The sequence below is a fragment of the Triticum dicoccoides genome, chromosome 1A (genome assembly GCF_002162155.2).
Source record: "Triticum dicoccoides isolate Atlit2015 ecotype Zavitan chromosome 1A, WEW_v2.0, whole genome shotgun sequence".
NCBI lineage: Eukaryota > Viridiplantae > Streptophyta > Magnoliopsida > Poales > Poaceae > Triticum > Triticum dicoccoides.
Window position 1 is genome coordinate 307,962,493 of NC_041380.1, and position 27,007 is coordinate 307,989,499.

The window sequence follows — 27,007 nt, forward strand, 5'->3', positions numbered from 1 at the left end:
AGTTGGGACGATTAGGGATCTAGCAATTGGGGTTTTCTTCTTTTATTTGGTTCCGTAGTCGGACCTTGATTGTATTCTGGATGATGTATGTTTAACTTGTATTTGTGTGAAGTGGCGATTGTAAGCCAACTCGTTATCCCTTTCTTATTCAGTACATGGGATTGTGTGAAGATTAACCCTCTTGCAATAAACCTACCGTGCGGCTATGCCTCTAAGTCGTGCCCTGACATGTGGGAGATATAGCCACATCATGGGTGTTATAGGTGGCTTTTGCCACAAATATGATGTCAACTACATGATCATGCAAAGTAATATGACAATGATGAAGCGTGTCATAATAACGGAACGGTGGAAAGTTGCATGGCAATATATCTCGGAATGGCTATGGAAATGCCATAATAGGTAGGTATGGTGGCTGTTTTGAGGAAGGTATATGGTGGGTTTGTGGTACCGGCGAAAGTTGCGCGGTACTAGAGAGGCTAGCAAATGTGGAAGGGTGAGGGTGCGTATAATCCATGGGCTCAACATTTGTCATAAAGAACTCACATACTTATTGCAAAAATCTATTAGTTATCGAAACAAAGTACTACGTGCATGCTCCTAGGGGGGTAGATTGGTAGGAAAAGACCATCGCTCGGCCCCGACCGCCACTCATAAGGAAGGCAATCAATAAATAAATAATGCTCCGACTTCATCACATAACGGTTCACCATACATGCATGCTACGGGAATCACAAACTTCAACACAAGTATTTCTAAATTCACAACTACTCGACTAGCATGACTCTAATATCACCATCGCCATATCTCAAAACAATTATCAAGTATCAAACTTTTCTTAGTATTCAATGCACTTATATTAAAGTTTTTATTACGCCTAAAAGAAAATTGCCATGTTGTTCTAAAGGACTCTCAAAATAATATAAGTGAAGCATGAGAGATCAATTATTTCTATAAAATAGAACCACCGACGTGCTCTAAAATATACAAGTGAAGCACTAGAGCAAAAACTATATAGCTCAAAAGATATAAGTGAATCACATAGAGTATTCTAATAAATTATAATTCATGCGTGTCTCTCCCAAAATGTGTGTACAGCAAGGATGATTGTGATAAACTAAAAAGCAAAGACTCAAATCATACAAGACGCTCCAAGCAAAATACATATCATGTGGCGAATAAAAATATAGCTCCAAGTAAAGTTACCGATAGATGAAGACGAAAGAGGGGATGCCTTCCGGGGCATACCCAAGCCTAAGCTTTTTGGTGTCCTTGTATTTTAAACTTCACAACACAAAACTTACCAGAAAAATCTCGTGAGCTTCGTTTGCGAAAGAAAACAAAACACCACTTCAAGGCACTGTAATGAACTCATTATTTATTTATATTGGTGTTAAACCTACTGTATTCGAACTTCTCTATGGTTTATAAACTCTTTTACTAGCCATTGATTCATCGAAATAAGCAAACAACACACGAAAAACAGAATCTGTCAAAAACAGAACAGTCTGAAGTAATATGTAACTAACGCAAACTTCTGGAACCCCAAAAATTCTAAAATAAATTTCTGGACGTGAGGAATTTATATATTAATCATCGTCAAAAAGAATTAACTAAATAGCACTCTCCAATAAAAAATGGCAGCAATTCTCGTGAGCGCTAAAGTTTCTGTTTTTTACAGCAAGATCAAAAAGACTTTCCCCAAGTCTTCCCAATGGTTCTACTTGGCACAAAAACTAATTAAACACAAAAAACACAACCAAAACAGAGGCTAGATAAATTATTTATTGAATAACATCAAGGAAATATATTGGGTTGTCTCCCAACAAGCGCTTTTATTTAAAGCCTTATAGCTAGGCATAAGATTTCAACGATGCTCACATGAAAGACAAGAATTGAAGCACAAAGAGAGCATCATAAAACATGTGACAAACACATCTAAGTCTAACATACGTCCTATGCATAGGCATCTTATAGGCAAAAAAATTATCAAGGAAAGCAAAAACTAGCATATGCAAGGAAGCGGAAAGAAACAATAGCAATCTCAACATAACGAGAGGTAATTTAGTAACATGAAAATTTCTACCACCATATTTTCCTCTCTCATAATAATCAACAATATAGCTATCACAAAACATATTTTTAACACGATCCACATGTATGCAAAGTTGACACTCTTCCAAAATAGTGGGATTAACATTAAATAAAGTCATGACCTCTCCAAACCCACTTTTATCAAAAACTTCATAAGCTTGAACATTATCCAAATATGTGGGATCTAAAGTTGACACTCTTCCAAACCCACTTTCAATAATATTGCAAATACTATTATCAATCTCATATTCATCATGGGGCTTAAATAAATTTTCAAGATCAAAAGAAGAATCGCCCCAATCTTGATCATTGCAACAAGTGGAGGACATAGCAAAACTAGCATCCCCATGCTTAGGGTTTTGCATATAATTAGCACAATTTACATCGATAGACTTTATAATAAAATCATTGCAATCATGATTTTTATTCAAAGATTTATCATGAATTGCTTCATAAAGTACTTCATCATAATTTTCAGATTCACGAATTTCAAGCAAAACTTCATAAAGATAATCTAGTGCACAAAACTCACTAGCAATTGGTTCATCATAATTGGATCTCTTAAAAAGATTGGCAAGCGGACGAGGATCCATAGATCTTAGGTTCTTTATTTAGCAATAAATAAACAACTATTCCAACCAAACGAGCAAACGAGCCAAGTAAGACATCAAAGCAAATGGAAAGACGAACAGAAGAAGGGCGAATAAAACAGCAAGGGTGAAGTGGGGGAGAGGAAAACGAGAGGCAAATGGCAAATAATGTAATGCCAAGGATAAGAGTTGTGATGGGTACTTGGTATGTCTTGACTTCGCGTAGATCTCCCCGGCAGCGGTGCCAGAAATCCTTCTTGCTACCTCTTGAGCACTGCATTGGTTTTCCCTTGAAGAGGAAAGGGTGGTGTAGTAAAGCAGCGTAAGTATTTCTCTTAGTTTTTGAGAACCAAGGTATCAATCCAGTAGGAGACCATGCGCGAGTCACCTCGTACCTACACAAACAAATAAGAACCTCGCAACCAACGCGATAAAGGGGTTGTCAATCCCTTCACGACCACTTGCAAGAGTGAGATCTGATAGAGATAATAATAATAAGATAATTTTTTTTGGTATTTTTATGATATAGATTGAAAGTAAAGATTGCAAAATTAAATAGAGTGGAAACTTGTATGATGGAGAATATACCTGGGGGCCATAGGTTTCACTAGTGGCTTCTCTCAAGATAGCATAAGTATTACGGTGGGTGAACAAATTATTGTTGAGCAATTGATTGAAAAGCGAATAATTATGAGAATATCTAGGTATGATCATGTATATAGGCATCACGTCCGTGACAAGTAAACCCACTCCTGCCTGCATCTACTACTATTAGTCCACACATCGACCGCTATCCAGCATGCATCTAGAGTATTAAGTTCATAAGAACAGAGTAACGCCTTAAGCAAGATGACATGATGTAGAGGGATAAACTCATGCAATATGATGTAAACCCCATCTTTTTATCCTCGATGGAAACAATACAATACGTGTCGTTTCCCTTTCTGTCACTGGGATCGAGCACCGCAAGATTGAAACCAAAGCTAAGAACTTCTCCCATTGCAAGAAAGATCAATCTAGTAGGCCAAACCAAACTGATAATTCGAAGAGACTTGCAAAGATAAACCAATCATACATAAAAGAATTCAGAGAAGATTCAAATATTGTTCATAGATAAACTTGATCATAAACCCACAATTCATCGGATCTCGACAAACACACTGCAAAAGAAGATTACATCGAATAGATCTCCAAGAGCATCGAGGAGAACTTTGTATTGAGATCCAAAGAGGGAGAAGAAGCCATCTAGCTACTAGCTATGGACCCGAAGGTCTATAGTAAACTACTCACACATCATCGGAAGGGCCATGGAGTTGATGTAGAGGCCCTCCGTGATCAATGCCCCCTCCGGCGGAGCTCCGGAAAAGGCCCCAAGATGGGATCTCTTGGGTACATAAGGTTGCCGCGATGGAAATAGGGTTTCGTGGTACTCCTGGATGTTTGCGGGGTATATGGATATATATAGGAGGAAGAAGTAGGTCGGTGGAGCAATGAGGGGCCCACGAGGGTGGAGGGTGCGCCCATGGGGGTGGGCGTGCCCCTTGCCTCGTGGCCTCCTCGATTGATTCTTGACGTCCACTCCAAGTCTCCTGGATCACGTTCGTTCCAAAAATCACGTTCCCGAAGGTTTCATTCCGTTTGGACTCCATTTGATATTCGTTTTCTACAAAACACTAAAATAGGCAAAAAAAATAGCAATTTGGGTTGGGCCTCCGGTTAATAGGTTAGTCCCAAAAATAATATAAAAGTGTAAAAATAAGCCCATTAACATCCAAAATAGATAATATAATAGCATGGAGCAATCAAAAATTATAGATATGCTGGAGATGTATCAGCATGGCATATCCTTTTTGGAATAACATCCACAAATATGTTTGCAGAAAGGGTGATCCCTGGTGATGTGACACATTGACAATCTATGTTTGCAGAAAGGGAGGATACTAAATAAGGTTAAGGGCAGGCTGCCGCTTTCATCAACGGGAAAGATGGCTGGACCACTTGGGAGTTGGAGGTGACATGGGTCATGTGATCAATTCTCTTGGGGTAGCTATTGTAGTGCTGCTTGTTTTCTCATCATCTTGTTGCTTGGTAATTTACCTATGTTGCTGGCATGCGTAAGCAGGTGAACGGATTATCTTGTAATGAACCTCTAGTTTCTTGCAGCAGCATCAACCATAGTTTGGTTAATTTGTTATTTTAAAAACTATATAGTTTTCTTAGTTTTTGATGGTGACTCGCTCATCTCAATTAATTTTGTGAATTCAACTATTGGTACATGTCAAGTGTTGATGTTACCATAGTTATATTAGAACTACTTGATGTTTGATCAGAGAGAGCAAAGGCTACAACGATAATTGCTACAACTAACCTATGTTTCACTGATGCTTCTCATCATAGGCCTGGGAATTGACCTTGTATTTTTCATCCAACCATATGGTGGTTATCGGGTATGTTACAGATGTAGGATTCGGTCGAACTCCATCATCAAATGTTGTGTCTAGATGGCATGTTGTTTTACTTGCTTGTTTCTCCATGCCTTGGATTTTATAACGGCACCACTATTGTTGAGTTTCAAAACTTTACCTAGAGCCTAGGTAGTGTGTTTGGATCTTGTATTTTTTTCACCCTAGTATTGTTCTGCAAAAATTGCATCCAAACGGCATCATGGTTATCACGTAACTGGCTCCACCTCCAGTGGAATGCCTCTCAAGCCTGAACATTTGTAACATACCATGTTTTGATGAGAAAAATACTCCTACTAGGGCATCTGTTTGTTACATCATATCGATCAAGTACAAGAAGTAGCACTTGAACAAGGGCTCTTGTATATGTAGGCTTCAAATGAACTCCATCACCAAACATCGCCTCTTGATGTTGTGTTTCTCAACCTCCACACCTCACAGTTTATAAGAGGTTGTAGCATTATCACCGGTGGCGGTGATGGACCACTTCCAACGGCTCTAGCTTTTAGCTTCATGATTTTTAGAACTTCCCTAGCATAGGGAACTGACAACGAGGAGCAGAAGGAAATGATAAGCAGTTTTCAGTAAGGTATTCTCTGCAAGCACTGAAATTATCGGTAACAGATAGTTTCGTGATAAGGTAATTTGTAATGGGTAATAAGTGACAAAAGTAAACAAGGTGCAGCAAGGTGGCCCAATCCTTTTTGTAGCAAAGGACAACCTGGACAAACTCTTATATAAAGGAAAGCGCTCCTGAGGACACATTGGAATTATCGTCAAGCTAGTTTTCATCATGCTCATATGATTCGTGTTCGTTACTTTGATAATTTGATATGTGGATGGACCGGTGCTTGGGTACTGTCCTTCCTTGGACAAGCATCCCACTTATGATTAACCCCTCTTGCAAGCATCCGCAACTATAAAAGAAGTATTAAGGTAAACCTAACCATAACATGAAACATGTGGATCCAAATCAGGCCCTTATGAAGCAACGCATAAACTAGGGTTTAAGCTTCTGTCACTCTAGCAACCCATCATCTACTTATTTACTTCCCAATGCCTTCCTCTAGGCCCAAACAATGGTGAAGTGTCATGTAGTCGACGTTCACATGACACCACTAGAGGAGAGACAACATACATCTCATCAAAATATCGAACGAATACCAAATTCACATGACTACTTATAGCAAGACTGTTCCCATGTCCTCAGGAACAAACGTAACTACTCACAAATCATATTCATGTTCATAATCAGAGGGGTATTAATATGCATAAAGGATCTAAACATGTAATCTTCCACCGAATAAACCAACTAGCATCAACTACAAGGAGTAATCAACACTACTAGCAACCCACAGGTACCAATCTACGGTTTTGAGACAAAGATTGAATACAAGAGATGAACTAGGGTTTGAGACGAGATGGTGCTGGTGAAGGTGTTGATGGAGATTGACCCCCTACCAATGAGAGGATCGATGGTGATGACGATGGTGACGATTTCCCCCTCCCGTGGGATGTTTCCCCGGCAGAACAGCTCCGCCAGAGCCCTAGATTGGTTCCGCCAAGGTTCCGCCTCGAGACGGCGGCGCCTCGTCCCAAAATCTTCATCCTTATTTTTATCAGGGCGAAAGACTTCATATAGCAAAAGATGGGCACCGGAGGCCTGACAAGGGGGCCACGAGGCAGGGGGCGCACCCCCCACCCTCGTGGACGGTGGGTTGCCCCCCTCTAGTGCTTTCTTCGCCCAATATTTTTTTATATATTCCAAAACTAACTTCCGTGGAGTTTTAGGACTTTTGGAGTTGTGCAGAATAGGTCTCTAATATTTGCTCCTTTTCCAACCCAGAATTCCAACTGCCGGCATTCTCCCTCTTCATGTAAACCTTGTAAAATAAGAGAGAAAAGACATAAGTATTGTGACATAATGTGTAATAACAGTCCATAATGCAATAAATATCTATATAAAAGTATGATGCAAACTGGACGTATCAACTCCCCCAAGCTTAGACCTCGCTTGTCCTCAAGCGGAAGCCGATATCGAAAAATATGTCCACATGTTCAGAGGTAGAGGTGTCCATAAAATAAATTACGGACATGAGGGCATCATGATCATTCTTAGAACAACAACTTATCATGATGCCTGGCCTTGACAACTCTGGCAGAAAACAACTCGAAACAAAAGCAGGAGATATTCGCGTGGTGCAGTGGTCAAAACCTTTGGGAGATTATATAATGATTTTTTACCGACCAAAAGAAGTATCGTGCAAGAAAATGGAGTCCGGAGGGCACATGAGGTGCCCACGAGGTAGGGGCGCGCCCAGGGGGTAGGGCGCGCCCTCCACCCTTGTGGACGCCTCGTGTCCTTTCCGGACTGCTTCTTATTTTTCTATTTTCTTAAATATTCCAAACGGAGAAACAAATGCTATTAGAACTGTTTTGGAGTAGGTTTACTTACCGTACAATATACCTATTCCTTTTCGGAGTCTGAAACGTTCTAGAAAGTGCCCCTTATATACTCCTCCGGGGTTACGGTGTCAATAACATTAGTTTCAACATTGATGGGATTACCTGAGATACAATGTTTGATTCTTTGACCGTTCACCACCTTCGGATTTGTGCCTTAGAAGTTGTTGATTTTTATGGCACCGGAAAGATAGACCTCATCGATAACATAAGGACCTTCCATTTAGAGAGGAGTTTTCCTGCAAAAAATCTTAAAGGAGAGTTGTATAGCAAAACATAATCACCTACATTAAACTCACGCTTTTGTATCCTTTTGTCATGCCATCTTTTAACTTTTTCTTTAAACAGTTTGGCATTCTCATAGGCCTGGGTTCTCCACTCATCAAGTGAGCTAATGTCAAATAGTCTCTTCTCGGCAAGTTTGAAATCATAATTGAGCTCTTTAATGGCCCAATATGCCTTATGTTCTAGTTCGAGAGGTAAGTGACATGCTTTTCCATAAACCATCTTATACAGAGACATACCCATAGGATTTTTATATGCAGCTCTATAGGCCCATAATGCATCATCAAGTTTCTTGGACCAATTCTTTCTAGATATATTAATAGTATTTTGCAAAATTAATTTAATCTCTCTATTACTCAGTTCTACTTGACCACTAGACTGTGGGTGGTATGGATATGCAATTCTATGATTAACATCATACTTAGCAAGCATTTTATGAAAAGCACCATGAAGAAAATGTGCACCACCATCAGTCATTAAGTATCTAGGGACTCCAAACCTCGGAAAAATAACTTCTTTAAGCATCTTAATAGAGGTGTTATGATCAGCACTACTAGTTGGAATAGCTTCTACCCACTTAGTAACGTAATCAACAACAACTAAAATATGTGTATACCCATTAGAGGAAGGAAACGGTCCCATATAATCAAAGCCCCAAACATCAAATGGTTCAATAACAAGTGAATAATTCATAGGCATTTCTTGACGTCTACTAATACTACCAATTCTTTGACATTCATCACAAGACAAGACAAACTTACGGGCATCATTGAAGAGAGTAGGCCAATAAAAACCGGATTGCAATACCTTATGTGCAGTTCTATCTCCAGTGTGGTGTCCTCCATAAGCCTCAGAGTGACACTTGGGTAGGATCTGTTCCTATTCATGCTTAGGTACACAATGTTTAATAACACCATCTACTCCTTCTTTATAAAGGTGTGGGTCGTCCGAGAAGTAATGTCTTAAGTCATAGATTTTTTTCTTTTGCTGGTATGTGAAACTAGGTGGTATAAATATAGCAACAATGTAATTAGCATAATCAGCATACCATGGAGCAGTACGAGAAGCATTTATGACAGTTAATTGTTCATCAGCAAAGCTATCATCTATAGGTAGTGGGTCATCAAGAACATTTTCTAACCTAGACAAGTTGTCTGCAATGGGGTTCTCAGCTTTCTTTCTATCAATAATATGCAAATCAAATTCTTGTACTAAGAGAACCCATCTAATAAGTCTAGGTTTAGCATCTTTCTTTTCCATAAGATATTTAATAGCAGCATGATCAGTGTGAATAGTTACTTTAGAATCAACAATATAAGGTCTAAACTTATCACAAGCAAATACAACTGCTAAAAATTCTTTTTCAGTAGTAGCATAATTTCTCTGGGCATTGTCTAGAGTTTCACTAGCATATTGGATAACATTTAATTTCTTATCAACTCTTTGTCCTAGAACAGCGCCTACAGCATAATCACTAGCATCACACATAATTTCAAAGGGTAAATTCCAATCAGGAGGCTGAACAATAGGTGGAAAAATCAAGGCTTTCTTAAGTATTTCAAATGCTTCTACACAATCATCATCAAAGACAAAAGGAACATCTTTTTGTAAAAGATTAGTCAGAGGCCTAGAAATTTTTGAGAAGTCTTTAATGAACCTCCTATAAAAACCGGCATGACCAAGGAAACTTATTATACCTTTAATGTCCTTAGGACACGGCATCTTTTCAATAGCATCAACTTTAGCTTTATCAACTTCAATACCTATTTCAGAAACTTTATGCCCCAAGACAATACCTTCATTAACCATAAAGTGGCACTTCTCCCAATTCAAGACAAGATTAGTTTCTTCACATCTCTGCAAAAGTCGATCAAGGTTGCTTAAGAAATCATCAAAAGAAGTTCCATATACGGAAAAATCATCCATGAAAACCTCAACAATCTTTTCACAAAAGTCAAAAAATATAGCAGTCATACATCTTTAAAAGGTAGCAGGTGCATTACATAAACCAAAAGGCATACGTCTATAAGCAAAGGTACCAAAAGGGCAAGTAAAAGTGGTCTTTTCCTGATCCTCTTTTGACACAGGTATTTGAGAGAAACCAGAATAACCATCTAGAAAGCAAAAATGTGTATGTTTGGATAATCTTTCTAGCATTTGATCAATAAAAGGTAAAGGGTAATGATCTTTTCTAGTGGCTTTATTTAATTTGCGGAAATCAATTACCATTCTATAACATGTAACAATTCTTTGTGGGATCAATTCATCTTTATCATTAGGAACAACAGTAATACCTCCCTTCTTAGGGACACAATGGACAGGACTTATCCACTGACTATCAACAACAGGATAAATTATACCTACCTCCAGAAGCTTTAGTATTTCATTTCTTACCACTTCTTTCATCTTAGGATTTAACCGTCATTGGTGATCAACAACCGATTTAGCATCTTTCTCCAATTTTATTTTGTTCTGGCATAGAGTGGGACTAATGCCCTTAAGATCATCAAGAGTATATCCAATAGCAGCACGATGCTTCTTTAGATTTTTCAATAATCTCTCTTATTCTTGCTCTGAAAGGTTAGCACTAATAATGACAGGATATATCTTCTTTTCATCAAGATAAGCATATTTAAGAGCATCAAGTAATGGTTTAAGCTCAAACACGGGATCACCCTTGGGTGGAGGAGGATCCCCTAGAATTTCAACAGGCAAGTCGTGTTTCAAAATAGGCCCCTTCTTAAAGAATACTTCATCTATTTCCCTTGTTTCATTCATAAACGTATCATTTTCATGGTCTAGCAAATATTGTTCTAAAGGATCGTTAGGAGGCACGGCAATAGAAGCAAGACCAATAATTTCATCATTACTAGGCAATTCTTTATCATGGGGTTGTCTACGAAATTTATCAAAATTAAAATCATGAGACATATCCCCTAAACCAATAGTAACAATATCCTTTTTGCAGTCTATCTTAGCATTAACAGTATTCGAGAAGGGTCTACCAAATATAATGGGATAAAAGTCATCTTGTGGGAACCGAGAACAAGAAAATCAGTAGGATATTTAACTTTCCCACACAAGACTTCAACATCTCTAACAATCCCAACGGATGAAATAGTATCTCTATTGGCAAGCTTAATAGTAACATCAATATCTTGTATCTCAGCAGGTGCAACATCATGCATAATTTCTTTATATAAAGTATAAGGTATTGCACTGACACTACCACCCATATCGCATAAGCCATGATAACAGTGATCTTCTATTTTAACAGAAACAGCAGGCATGCCAACAACAGGTCTATGTTTATCTTTAGTATCGGGTCTAGTAATTCTAGCAGCTTCATCACAAAAGTAAATAACATGCCCATCAATATTACCGACCAAGAGATCTTTAACCATAGCAATACTAGGTTCAATTTTAATTTGCTCAGGGGGTGTAGGTGTTCTATCATTACTCTTACGAACCACAGTTGAAGCTTTAGCATGATCCTTTATTCTAGCAGGGAAAGGCGGTTTCTCAATATAAGTGGTAGGAACAATAGGATCAACATTATAAGTGATAGTCTTTTCCTTAACTTTAATAGGTTTAACTACTTTTACTTCAATGGGAGGATGATATTTAAGCCACTTCTCCTTAGGGAGATTAAGAGTAGAAAATGATTCACAAAAAGAAGCTACTATCCCAGAGTCAAGTCCATATTTAATGCTAAATTCACGAAAAGCATCGGTATCCATAAATTTTTTAACACAATCAAACTTAGGTGTTATACCTGACTCCTTACCTTCGTCGAGTTCCCAATCTTCATAGTTGCCTTTAATTATTTCCAATAAATCCCATCTGAATTCAATAGTCTTCATCATAAAAGAACCAGTGCAAGAAGTATCGAGCATGGAGCGATTATTGAGAGAAAGCCGAGCATAATTTTTTTGAATAATAATTTCTCTTGAGAGCTCATTATTGGGGCATGAATATAACATTGACTTAAGCCTCCCCAAAGTTTGAGCAATGCTTTCTCCTTCGCGAGGCCAAAAATTATATATATATAATTACGATCACAATGAACTAGATGCATAGGATAAAACTTCTGATGAAATTCCAATTTCAATCGGTTGTAGTTCCATGATCCAATATCATCACATAGCCTAAACCATGTCAATGCCTTTCCCTTCAAAGATAAAGGGAAGACCTTCTTCTTGATAACATCCTCGGGCATACCTGCAAGCTTAAATAATCCACAAACTTCATCCACATAGATTAGGTGCATATCGGGATGTAATGTTCCATCTCCTGTAAAAGGATTAGCTAGTAGTTTCTCTATCATACCCGAAGGAATTTCAATGTAAACATTTTCAGTAGGTTGAGGAGCAAATTTTTGGGGTGAAGATACCCCGAACAAGCCACTCAAAGGATTACTTTCCATAGTAACAAGTGACAGTAACTTTCAGCACACTATATAAAATTTTCCTTACCAAATTCCACCTACCAAAGGCGCTTCACTCCCTGGCAACGACGCCAGAAAAGAGTCTTGATGACCCACAAGTATAGGGGATCTATCGTAGTCCTTTCGATAAGTAGGAGTGCCAAACCCACCGAGGAGCAAGAGGAAATGATAAGCAGTTTTCAGTAAGGTATTCTCTGCAAGCACTGAAATTATCGGTAACAGATAGTTTTGTGATAAGGTAATTTGTAATGGGTAATAAGTGACAAAAGTAAACAAGGTGCAGCAAGGTGGACCAATCCTTTTTGTAGCAAAGGACAAGCCTGGACAAACTCTTATATAAAGGAAAGCGCTCCCGAGGACACATGGGAATTATCCTCAAGCTAGTTTTCATCATGCTCATATGATTCACGTTCGTTACTTTGATTATATGATATGTGGGTGGACCGATGCTTGGGTACTGCCCTTCCTTGGACAAGCATCCCACTTATGATTAACCCCTCTTGCAATCATCCGCAACTAGAACAGAAGTATTAAGGTAAACCTAACCATAGCATGAAACATATGGATCCAAATCAGCCCCTTACGAAGCAACGCATAAACTAGGGTTTAAGCTTCTGTCACTCTAGCAACCCATCATCTACTTATTACTTCCCAATGCCTTCCTCTAGGCCCAAACAATGGTGAAGTGTCATGTAGTCGACATTCACATGACACCACTAGAGGAGAGACAACATACATCTCATCAAAATATCGAACGAATACCAAATTCACATGACTACTTATAGCAAGACTGCTCCCATGTCCTCAGGAACAAACGTATCTACTCACAAATCATATTCATGTTCATAATCAGAGGGGTATTAATATGCATAAAGGATCTAAACATGTAATCTTCCACCGAATAAACCAACTAGAATCAACTACAAGGAGTAATCAACACTACTAGCAACCCACAGGTACCAATCTGAGGTTTTGAGACAAAGATTGAATACAAGAGATGAACTAGGGGTTGAGAGGAGATGGTGCTGGTGAAGGTGTTGATGGAGATTGACCCCCTACCAATGAGAGGATCGATGGTGATGACGATGGTGACGATTTCCCCCTCCCGTGGGATGTTTCCCCGGCAGAACAGCTCCGCCAGAGCCCTAGATTGGTTCCGCCAAGGTTCCGCCTCGAGACGGCGGCGCCTCGTCCCAAAATCTTCATCCTTATTTTTATCAGGGCGAAAGACTTCATATAGCAAAATATGGGCACCGGAGGCCTGACAAGGGGGCCCATGAGGCTGGGGGCGCGCCCAGGGGGTATGGCACGCCCCCCACCCTCGTGGACGGTGGGTGACCCCCCTTTGGTGCTTTCTTCGCCCAATATTTTTTATATATTCCAAAACTGACTTCCGTGGAGTTTCAGGACTTTTGGAGTTGTGCGGAATAGGTCTCTATTATTTGCTCCTTTTCCAGCCCAGAATTCCAGCTGTCGGAATTCTCCCTCTTCATGTAAACCTTGTAAAATAAGAGAGAGAAAGCATAAGTATTGTGACATAATGTGTAATAACAGTCCATAATGCAATAAATATCGATATAAAAGCATGATGCAAAATGGACGTATCAAGGCTTCAAACGGACTGCATCATCAACCATCATGTATCCAAGTTGTGTTGTTGTGGCATGTACATTGTCACCACGGCATGAACTTCAAACACTTCATAATATATATCATAAAAACATTGAAATTAATAACAAGCACAACGTAACTGATTAAAACAAACATAGCACATAGTTTCATCATTGTGATTTTCAAATTAAACAAGCATAGATCAACATCTTCGACTTGATTGTAGTTGGCAGTGTGTGACCTTGAATACCGTGTGTTTTCCTTGGCCACCTCCACAACTTCATCTTCATCGCATGCTACTTCTTGAACTTGCGTTGGTTTTTTCCTTGAAGAGGAAAGGGTGACGCAGCAAAGTAAAGATAAGCATTTCCCTCAGTTGAGAACCAAGGTATCAATCCAGTAGGAGATACAAGCAAGTCTCCAATATATGCACCTACACAAACAACCAAACACTTGCACCAAACGCGATAAAGGGGTCGTCAATGCCTTCACGGTCACTTGCAAAGGTGAGATCTGATAGAGATAGATATAAAAGATTACTAAAACGTAAAAAAAATAAAAGTAAATAAATTGCAGCAAGATATTTTTGGCATTTTTGGTTTATAGATCTAAAAATATATGATGGAAAATAGACCCGGGGCCATAGGTTTCACTAGAGGCTTCTCTCTTGAAGGCAAATAATATGGTGGGTGAACAAATTGCTGTCGAGCAATTGATAGAAAAGTGCAAAGTTATGATGATACCCAAGGCAATGATTATGCATATAGGCATCATGTTCGTGTCAAGTAGACCGAAATGATTCTGCATCTACTACTATTACTCCACACATCGACCGCTATCCAGCATGCATCTAGAGTATTAAGTTCATAAAGAACAGAGTAACGCCTTAAGTAAGAAGACACGATGTAGAGGTATAAACTCAAGCAATATGATTAAAACACCATATTTTTACCCTTGATGGCAACAATAAAAATGCGTGCCTTACTACCCCTACTTTGTCACTGGGTGAGGACACCGCAAGATTGAACCCAAAACTAAGCACCTCTCCCATTGCAAGAAGAACCAATCTAGTTGGCCAAACCAAACTGATAATTCAAAGAGAAATACAAAGATACCAAGTCATGCATTTAAGAAATCAGAGAAGATTCAAATAATATTCATAGATAATCTGATCATAAATCCACAATTCATCGGATCTTGACAAACATACCGAAAAAGAATATTACATCGGAGATCTCCAAGAACATCGAGGAGAACATGGTATTGAGGATCAAAGAGAGAGAAGAAGCCATCTAGCTACTTGCTATGGACCCGTAGGTCTGTGGTAAACTACTCACGCTTCATCAGAAGGGCAATAGGTTTGATGTAGAAGCCCTCCGTGATCGAATCCCCCTCCGGCAGGGTGCCAAAAAAGGTCCCAAGATGGGATCTCACGGGTATAGAAGGTTACAGCGGCGGAAAAGTATTTTGGTGGACGCTTCCGGTCGTTTGGGAATATTCCTGAATTTATAGGCCAAAGATTAGGGTTGGAGGACTCCCGTGGAACCCGCAAGGCAGGGGACGCCCCCTTGGGGCGTGCCCTGGACCCTTGTCGTCGCCTTGGGGCTCTTCTGCCTTGATCTCTAGTCCAAGAAAAATCATCGTAAAGTTTTATTCCGTTTGGACTCTGTTTGATATTCCTTTTCTGTAAAACTCAAAAACAAGAAAAAACAAAAATTAGCACTGGACTCTGAGTTAATAAGTTAGTCTAAAAAATAATATAAAATAGCATATTAATGCATATAAAACATCCAAAACAAATGATATAATAGCATGGAACAATCAAAAATGATAGATGCGTTGGAGACGTATCATCGCCCACCTCTTCCGGAGACTTCTGGAGGAGTCCGGAAGTCCACCAAGGGTTCTACCACGTCCCTAGGGCCAACATGGGTTGATGGGAGGTGCCCTGGCCTTATTGGGCCAGGCGCACCAAGCCCCCAGAGGCCCATGCTAAGGAAGAGGTGGAAGGAGAGTCCTAGTAGGAGAAGGATTGGACTTGGTCAAATTCCTTCTCCCTTAGCGCCAGCCCTAGGAGGATAAGGTCTGGACTCCTAGCCCCTCCACACCTATATATTGAGTGGAAGGGGCACACCAAGGACACACCACAACCCCGATGTCCCCTCTCTACCTCTGGACACACTACGCACCCGTGTGGCGCTTAGCGAAGCCCTACCGGTATTCCAACACCATCACCACCACGCCGTCGTGCTGGTTGTGATCCCATCTACCTCTCCGCTTCTCTTGCTGGATCAATGAGGAGGACACATCACCAAGCCTCACATGTGCTAAACTCGGATGTGTCATCCATTCGACACTTGATCGGTTGGATCGTGATTGGATCGCAAGAGTACGACTACATCAACTGTGTTATATACGCTTCCACTTTCTCTCTACGATGGTACGTAGACACACTCCCGTCTCTTTGTGATGCATCTCCTATATTAGATCTTGGGTGTTCATTGGAATTTTTTTGATTTTCATGCAACGTTCCCCTTCATCTCCTTGTATCAATATCTGGCTTGTCAGAGCAGTATGAGCCTTCCGTAAGTGCCTATATTTCTAAGGAGGGTCGACCTCCTCGGCCTCCTCAAATGCTGAACTTTTCCAGATTTCTGAAGATTTGGACTCACTTTCTCCACCTCCGCCCTCCCATTCGACGACGATCGAGGAGCTTTGATGTAACGCCCCGGATGTAACTTGCCATATTTGTAACTCCGACTCTTGCCATTTTTGGCTTTAAGTTATGTTATTTCCCTTCGTGGTTCGGTTTTTGTCTTCGTTTTGCTTTTTGTTCATGTCATGCATTTCATATCATGTCATCATGTGCATCGCATTTGCATTTGTGTTCATCTCATGCATCCGAGCATTTTCCCCGTTGTCCGTTTCGCAATCCGACACTCCCACATGCACCGGCGGACCCCTCTTGTCTCTTTTCGTGAGCGGGTGTTAAACGTTCTCGGAATAGACCGAGATGTGCCAAGTGGCCTTGGTACACCACCGGTAGACCGCCTGTCAAATTTCATTCCATTTGGAGGCCGTTTGATGCCCCAACGGTTAATCGGGCAACCGTGATAAGCATCTTTGTGTTGCAGCCCAACACCCCTCCAAAACGGCCCAATAACCCATCTAAACCATCCCCATGTCCTCCGTCGTCGGATCACGATCGTGTAGGGCAAAAACTACACCCCATTTGGACACTCCAAACTCCCTCTACCTATATATGTGCACCCCGTCCAAAATCGCAGTCTAAACCCTAGATCTCACCTCCATCGCGCCACCGGACATGTCCGTCCGTCGCCGCCACGCGTTCCGGCCAATCACAAGGCGACACGTCACCTCCACCGCCGCTCTCCTCCAATCCTGCGGTGCCACATAATCCGCCTCCGGACCTTCTCTCTCCTCCCTGCCCCGGGCAGATTGGGCCCGCTGCCGCCTTCCGCCACACGCCGCCGCCCACCGATGAGCCGCGTCGCCTCGTCACCGCCGCCTCGGCTCCGTCCGCCGCCCGCCGCCATCGCCTGCGCCGTTCCCCGCCGCGTCCACCGTGCTGCCCCGCCGCCTCCCATCGCCGCGGTCGCCGCCGCCGGCTGCTGCCTCGCCGGAGTCGCCCCGCGCCTCGGATCTCCTCGCTGCCGGAGCTTCGTCGCCGGCCGCCGCCATGTCACCGGAGCCAGATCCAGTCCGGGTGGATGAGATCCACCAGGACGCGATCCAAACAGGCGCCCGCGTCCCGGATCCACCTGTCCCGCTTCCCTCCGTCCCGTTTTCGACGAGGGTAAATTCACCAAGTCCTCAGATCCTCATATTTTTATGCCTCCTTCTACATGTCGTATCTCGGTGATCGTGACTTCGATTCATGCTTATGATATATCGATTTGTTCGTCTCAATGAGCTCTTCAGGCTAGTAGCATTTCCATGCATGTTCATTTTCATTATGATGCCATTTTCATTGATGCAAGAATGCTATAAAATGTTAGTTGCTGGTAATTATCAGATCATGAGGTTTTGTCATTTTTTGTTGCAATTGATGTGTGCATTGTATGAGCTTGAGGTATACATGAGTTTTGAACTACATCATGCCATCTTTACAGACGTGCTTGTCTTGTATTTTTGTGATCTATGTGGTGACTAGAACAAGCATGCAAACTAGGCTTCGTGATGTTGCTGTTTTCAGGGACTTAGGATTTTGCTAAGTCTTTTTCCTGCTGTTATTTTGATGCCATGTAAACTTGATGCTACAGTGAGATCCATGCTTATTTTGAGTTACTTCAGTAAGGATGTTTTGAACATGTGGTTATGCTCTATCCATCCATGCCCCTGTTTGCAATTGTGGAGTTGTCTAGCATGTCTTGTTCTTGCTCTACTTTTGCTATAAAATGTTCCTGGCAGAATGTTAACATGTTAATCAATATTGCCATGGTTGTTGCTAGTGATCCATGCATCCTATGAACTTGCTCTTGCCATGGTTAGCTTCATGAACATGTCATCTTGCTGTTGGTATGCAATGTTTTGGCATGAGCTCGCAAAGTTGTTATCGTGAATCTTTTTATGCCATGCTCTGTTTTTCTGCCAAGTCTGAAACTGTTAATAAAACTTGCTATGTTTACATGGGTGCCATCATGTCTTCTGTGCCTTTTTGGCTCATGTTCAGTAAGGGACTTTTGACCTATGCTTTTAGTAGAATCATGCCATGCCTTTGTTTACCATGATATGTTCCTGTAGCATGTTGTTTGCTTGCTCTGAACATTGCTTCCTGATGTTGTTTTTGACATGTTAGTAATTTCTCTAAGTCTGTGATGCTGATATCTTTTGCACTTTTGCCATGCTTGCCTGAACATGTTCTTGTGTGATCTGGCCGTAGCTCACTGTTCATGTTTTGTCAAGCATCTCATGTACATCACCGCCATATGCTTTATTGTTATGTTGGAGTGCAGTAGCTTAGTTTCTTGTTGCATTCTAGATGACATCAAGTTGTTAATCACAGCATTGTGTCATTCTTGTTTTGCTTGCCATTTGCAAACCGTGCATCCATTTCCGGTGATCTTTATATCGATTTCACCTGAAATTATCTCATATTTCCAGTGGCACACTTGGTTTGCCAAGTTGATTCCTTTATCATTATTTCCCTTCCGGAGCACGCATATGCATTGCATATCATGTCTTGCATATCATGCCATGTATTGCATCATGTTGCTTGTGCATTGCACCGTGATTGATTGTTGTTCCTTTGTGCTTGTGTTCTTGCTTTGGGTAGAGCCGGGAGACAAGTACGTGACCAAGGAACCTGTTGAGTACGCTTTCGAGGATCAAGCTTTCGACAACTCTGAGTACTTTGCAGGCAAGATCACCATACCCTCGAAATCACTTCTATCTTTGCTTGCTAGTTGTTCGCTCTATTGCTATGTCGCGCTACCTACCACTTGATATATCATGCCTCCCATATTGCCATGTCAAGCCTCTAACCCACCTTTCCTAGCAAACCGTTGTTTGGCTATATTACCGCTTTCGCTCAGCCCCTCTTATAGCGTTGCTAGTTGCAGGTTAAGTTGAAGATTTGTTCCATGTTGGAGTATGGATATGTTGGGATATCACATGTCTCTTATTTTAATTAATGCATCTATATACTTGGTAAAGGGTGGGAGGCTCGGCCTTATGCCTGGTGTTTTGTTCCACTCTTGCCACCCTAGTTTCCATCATACCAGTGTTATGTTCCTTGATTTTGTGTTCCTTACGTGGTTGGGTGTTATGGGAACCCCTTGACAGTTCGCTTTGAATAAAACTCCTCCAGCAAGGCCCAACCTTGGTTTTACCATTTGCCTCACCACAACCTATACTTTTCCCTTGGGAGTCGTGCTCCCGTGGGTCATCTTTATTTTAACCCCCCCCCCTCGGGCCAGTGCTTCTCTAAGTGTTGGTCCGAACCGAGCTTCCTGCGGGGCCACCTCGGGGAAACTTGAGGGTTGGTTTTACTCATAGCTAGTCTCATCCAATGTTGCCCTGAGAACGAGATACATGTGACTCCTATCGGGATTGTCGGCACATCAGGTGGCTTTGCTGGTCTTGTTTTACCATTGTCGAAATGTCTTGTAACCAGGATTCCAAGACTGATCGGGTCTTCCCGGGAGAAGGAATATCCTTCGCTGATCGTGAGAGCTTGTGATGGGCTAAGTTGGGACACCCCTGCAGGGTAAACTTTCGAGAGTCATGCCCGTGGTTATGTGGCAGATGGGAATTTGTTAATATCCGGTTGTAGAGAACTTGACACTTAACTTAATTAAAATGAATCAACCGCGTGTTTAGCCATGATGGTCTCTTTTCGGCGGAGTCCGGGAAGAGAACACGGTCTCGTGTTATGCTTGAACGTAAGTAGTTTCAGGATCACTTCTTGATCACTTCTAGCTTCTCGACCATTGCGTTGCTTCTCTTCTCACTCTTATTTGCGTAAGTTAGCCACCATACATGCTAATGCTTGCTGCAGCTCCACCTCACCACCCCTTCCTACCCATAAGATTAAATAGTCTTGATCTGGCGGGTGTGAGATTGCTGAGTCCTCGTGACTCACAAATACTTCCAAACAGTTGCAGGTGCCGACGATACCAGTGCAGGCGATGCTACCAAACTCAAGTGGGAGTTCGACAAGGATTGGGGTCGTTACTATGTTTCTTTTCCGGATGATCAGTAGTGGAGCCCAGTTGGGTAGATCGGGGATCTAGCATTTGGGGTTGTCTTTCTTTATTTTGGTTCCCTAGTCGGACCTTTGATTGTACCTTGGATGATGTATGAATTATTTATGTATTGTGTGAAGTGGCGATTGTAAGCCAACTCTTTATCCCTTTCTTATTCAGTACATGGGATGTGTAAAGATTACCCCTCTTGCGACAAGCCTACCATGCAGCTATGCCTCTAAGTCGTGCCCCAACACATGGGAGATATAGCCGCATTGTGGGTGTTACATTTGATGACTCTCCAATGCAGTATCTAGGATATTTTCCAGGAAGGACACATTCTCGTCCTGTTCTTCCTGTTGTCTTTGTGGGTGGAGCTCAGCTGAGAGGAAGAGCTCTGATGAGTTGTCGATTATGTGTCTGAGGTATCTCCCTAGAAAGATAAGTTCCTTTTCCTGTTCTTCCTTTCCTTGATCTGCGTAGTGCCTGTGGTGTCCTCTCGGACAAACAAATTCTTTGTCCTGTCCTTCCTCTCCTTCCCTCTTACTGGAACCCCATAAGGATTCTCAACTAGAATCCTTTCAAGCTCGAGAGTCCTGGGATCCCCTGGAAGCAGAGCCGGGGACTTCATCTTCTCGGCCCACACATGCCAAACCTGTGTCGAACAAAGATACAATCATCTATCATGTAGAAGAAAGGGAACTATCGTGAAGATGAAACTCAAGTAGGGTAAAAAGATAAAGAATCACCTCGGCAATAGGGATGGTGTGGCTTAAACCAATGTCCTCGGCACTGGCGGGGAAGAAGTTCTTCTTGTGTTCGAACAAGAGGTTCCACATTTCGCCAAGAGGTCCCATCCCCGGAAGAATTCTCGGACCGTCGCTTCGTCCTCGGGCTTGAAGCCCCCACATTGGAGCAACTCGGACTAGAAGCGAGGGGATCCGACGATGGAGCATCATATGGATTACATCCACTAGACTGATGCCCTCACCAGCCACTGCCCCCCTTTGTTGTTGGCTTCAGTTGCAGTTCTTTTCCCTGTGCTAGTCATCTTATGCAGAGGAGAAGTAGGAGAAAGAAGGGCTAAAGAGCTAGATCTCAAGATACTTGGATAGCGGCAAGTCCTTTGCACTAGAGCAGAAGGTAAAAGCATGGGTAAACTAGATTCGCCAGCTTTTCCCTTTTTATAGGGTAATCGAAACCAGGGGTCACCCCACCATAGGGAAGGGAATGAATCGCCGTCCTGATGCACTATGCATCCTATGCGCACAAATATTATAGCATGTGCGTTGATGACACCGCTAGAAATACGGAAGCACGATCTCTTCATTGATGGGACATGCCAATAAAAATGGCTTTGGGCCACGGTATCCTCAATAATGACTATTGATTAGACAGATTGACTCTGCCATGGGAGGTAAAGCTTCGATTCTCGGCCAAAAAAGTTGTAAGGATTTTTGACCTGGTCAAGCTTCTTACGGCCCACCATCGTGGCTAAGCTAAAATATGCCTCGACCTCATTGAAATATGCCAAGGAGGGAGGTCTTGTTAAAATACCCTTCGTTATCTGATTGTCAAAGGCATAAACAAGAAGACCTCGGAACCGAGCATGAGTAGGGAGCCAACATAGGGGATGGAACTCATCCGCGAAGCCGAAGACCCAAAGTTATGGAACTATTCTGAAGGAGACGCATATTATCCTCGGCTTGAAGACTAGTTCAGGGGCTACTGACAGTATCCTGGATTAGGGGGTGCACATCATGTTGGCCCATCACTCATGGGCCGGGCAGAGGACCCACCAGTGGTCGACGGATGGGTCCTGACTAGCCTGCTCCTCACCATAATCCTAATGAAGATCTTCGAAGACTTGGCGTATACATCACAATGCGTTTTAAGGATCGGCATGCTTATCCCTAGACTACAACCAACCATTTGTCAACCCTAGACACCCCCGGTGACTATATAAGCCGTGGGGTTTAGTCTGTATTGAGACAGATATGCCGTTTAGAGCTGAGAACTCCCTCATACGATCACGAGGTAGATCACATTGTACTTTGTACCCCATCACAATCAAAATATAAGAAGCATGACGTAGGGTTTTACCTCATCAAGAGGGTCCAAACCTGTGTAACATCATGTCCCTACTCTTTCCTCTTACCATCTAGCTTTGGTCACCAACCTTGGGACCCCCTACCTAAGATCTGCCGGTTTTAGCACCGTTAGTAGGATGTGTGTGTGCATTCATAGGGCTGAGTGTATGTGAGCGACTTCGGTTGTACTGTGTTGGAAAAAATTGGAACAGGTGGGGGGGGGGGTATTTCTAGACCATATAGATGACGAAAAAACATATATATCATTGTTTTCTGATCTAGATATACAACTACAGGGCATAAAAGCATGTGGTAAAATATTATGAATATCACAGTAGCTACATGACAGTCGCTTGAGTTTTGATTTTTTGGGTCATTCTATTTCCCTAGAAGGAAGAAACTGCCGGTGGGGAGGAAGAAGCTCTCTGGCAGGCTACCCCATCATATATCTTAGGGTTGGGGGTGGGGGAGGCAGCACGGCGGCGGTGGGGCACGGCGGTGGTGCAAGTTCGTCGGAGAAAAACCGATCATCGTCGGGGGTTAGAGGGATGGCTGAGGGCGGTGGCTAGACCGGCGGTAGGGGAACGGTTCTGGGGAGGGGATGCGGTGAGGCGGTCGTGGGGGTGGCAGCAGCCGGTCGGGCCGGTGGTACGCGAGGTGGCTAGAGGAGGAAGATGGGTGGGAGGTTGAAGAAGACGTCCTGGCTGTTGATTTTGCATCCGATTGTCCATAATGACCGACTGACCCAAACCTAGTTTTCAGTCGATTGACTGCTAACCACGCCCTATGAATATTCCCCACAAAGAGAATTATGAATATAAATGTTATATACTCAAAGGAATCCAGTGAATCCCTGGAGTGAACCTATAACAAGCAGGACGGTCCCCTCTACCTCTAGGACACCGTGCCGAGTGGACCAAGTAAGCAAACAAGAGGGTAATGGTACATGGTATTTATAAACCGATGAGTTTTGATTGGAGATTGGGGGAGGGGGGGTGAGGGGTGAGGGGTCCATTCTCTAAAAGTTAGAAAGAAAGAATCATAGTCCACATGTAATTTCGTGTAACTCTTTGTATGTTTACCATTATTGTGAATGTTTGGTGCCAAGTGTGTAAAACGAAGAACTCCATTAAGCATGCAACAAAAAACAAATAACTCCATCGAGCAATCACGAAGTGTCATGGCCGGCCGGCCTAGCTAGCCATAGAGATCTCCGCCGCTGCTGACAATTGAACATTCTTTAGCCATAGCCATTGTTTACTAACAGTCCAATTCTGCCTCTCGGCATGGATTTCCTCTCCCGCGTTGGACTTTCCTGCCTCGCTGAAAGTAAGCTTCACAGCGCATTCCATTCATGCCTTCTGCCTCTTCTTCGTCTTTTCCGGGGTGCCCGTGCCTCTATACCTGTCTTCTCGCGCGCGAACGTCGCTTCCATTCTCTCTTCCCCTCCCGCACTGCATTTGGGGCGCGCTAGCTCCATGGACAAGGACAGAGCACGCAGTCATGGCAAGCATCCGGAGCTAGGCGGTCCAAGCGGGGCGCGAAGCGGAGAGGCCGACCTCATCAGCGCCGTCCCGACGGACCTGCTTCTCCAGGTCCTCGTCCGCCTCCGTTGTGCCCGCGCGGCCGCACGCACCAGCATCCTCTCCCGCCGGTGGCGTGGGCTCTGGACCCGCCTCCCCGAGCTCACCTTCCGAGACGTCGCGCCCGGCCCGCTCCTAGCGGCTCTCTCCTCGCTCGGACCTGCCGGCGCACCCCTCTCTCTCCTCGACATCCACGTCCCTGAACCACAGCACAAAGTGCCTGTCGACCGCGGCCCTCCATGGGCCCGTGGCCGAGCAAGAAGACAGAGTTACCGATTACAGCCCCTACATCCCACCAACCAGGTCACCATGCTGCTCCGCGCCGCCGGGAGGCTCTCGCCGGCGGCGTTCTGCTTCAGTCACCTGCACGAGCTAGAGAACCCGTACGTCGACGTGGACCTGTCTAGCTGCTTCCGCCGCGCCACCTCCATCGAGCTGGACGCAGAGTTCATCTGTTTCCCCGAGCCGCGGTCTGAGTTCCCGGCGCTCGAGAGTCTTTCGCTGTCGGGTTGCCTTGTCCGTCTTGCCGTCGTAGTCCCCCTCTGCCCGCGCCTGCGCGTGCTCAGGGTGCCTCGCGCTTTCTACCAAGGCGACGTCATCACCGTCCGCTCGGCGTCGCTGCAGGAGCTCGTCGTGGAGAACGAGGTCACCGGCGCATCAACGAGACGTGTCGACGTCGAGGCCCCCGCGCTCAAGCAATTGACCGTGTTCTTATGCAACAGTGGCGATCTCAGCGTCTCTGTCTTGGCACCAGCTATGGAGAAAGTCACGTGGCGGTGCATGTATTCCGGCGTGAGGGTTGGACTTGGTCTTTGGGGCCTCATGGCAGCAAGATTAATGAGGGAGAAGAGCAGTGGACGACAGGGGGTTCTCCCTCCCATCCATATTATGTTCCTACACATGGTTGCCATGGTATGTCTCCTTGATCTCCTACTCAATTTACTTACTGGGTTAATTTGATTACAGCATTACACTTATGATCATAAATCATAATGTCCTTTCAAAAATTGCTTTAGGGCGATCCACGTACCTTTCTAGATGGAGAGCTCCGCTTTACAACAGAGATAAGAAAACATATGATTACCCACTTCTCTAGTTTGGAGGTGCATCTCATGACACCAGGACATGTGTTTGGAGCATTTCTGTTGCGACTCCTTGGAAAGCATCCATTTCGTACTGCTGCACGAAGTCTTAAGGTTGTCCTACAGAGATTTGAGGTAATTTATCGATGTTCTTATAGTTGAAAAAATTGTAGATCAACTATAAGGCTCTAGCTGGGCACATTCTTTAGCCATGAATTGTATAACACATTGGTGTATGTCACATTTTTTTTCAGAGGGAAGATGGATGTCCGCCACATTGTCCTTGTGATGAGCCTAAGAACTGGAGAACCCAGACTATCTCCTTGACCAATCTTGAAAAACTGGATATTGTAGAATTCGAAGGGGTAGATCATGAGTTTGATTTCTTGAAAGTGATATTTAGATGCACACCAATGCTTAACAGAGTGAGGGTGGAGCTGTCAAAAGGGTTCACACCAAATGATGATTGGTGGACAAAAATACACAACATCTTCATGGCATATCCTTCAGTGGAATGCAGCGTTGATTGTACTCCCGGCAATTAAGATGGTTTTGTTAAACATGAGATATTGTAGGGATATAGTTGGCAGCAAGGACTTGTCTTGCGCCATAGATAGAATCATTTTCTGTTTAACCTTCTATCCCTATCTCTCTCTCTCTCTCTGTAATATCTCTGATTGGTTGAATCCCTACCGAACCTTTCTGTACTCCTCGCGAGACACCCTCGCTCGATCAATATAACCTGCGGGCTCTCCTTGTTGGAGGGTTGAGACGCTCCCATAACTTTCTACATGGTATATAGAGCAGGCCCTTCCATCACATCTAGCTAGCTTCCATCGATCTCCCATCACCTCCCTCCCATCATGTCATCCTCCGCCGTCCCTATCACCTCCGGCCTCAACTACAACACCTCTGAGCCCCTCTCCCAGACGAACTATGTTCTCTGGAGAGCTCAAGCACGATCCCAGATAATGGGCATCGGCTTGTTTGGCTATATAGATCAAACCCTAGAGGAGCCTCCCAAAACCATCACCACCAAAGACAAAGATGGCAAGGACCAGGTGGTTCCAAACCCTGCCTATGCCCCCTGGCTGATCCAGGATCAACAGATCATCGCCTATCTCCTTCGCAACCTGTCCAAAGAAGTTCTTGTCCAAGTTGCCTTGCTTGAATTCTCACATGCGATCTGGGCTGCACTGGCGGCTATGTTTTCTGCCATCTTGTTGTCCCACGTCAACAACATCCGATCTGCCCCTAACCAACGTTCAGAAAGGTACTCAGTCAGCCTCTGCATACTTCGGGCACATGCGCTCCCTCTCCGATGAGTTCGCGGCGGCGGGCAAACCACTCGGGGAGGGGGAGCTCATCTCCTTCATCATCGTGGGCTTGGACATGGACTACCAGCCAATCATCTCCGCCCTCGATGTGCGCACTGAACCTGTCACCATCGACGTGCTCTTCTCCCTGGTGGCGAACTTCGATCAGCGAATCGAGATGTTCCATGGTGGTGGTGAGATGACCCACAAGTATAGGGGATCAATTGTAGCTCTTTTCGATAAGTAAGAGTGTCGAACCCAGCGAGGAGCAGAAGGA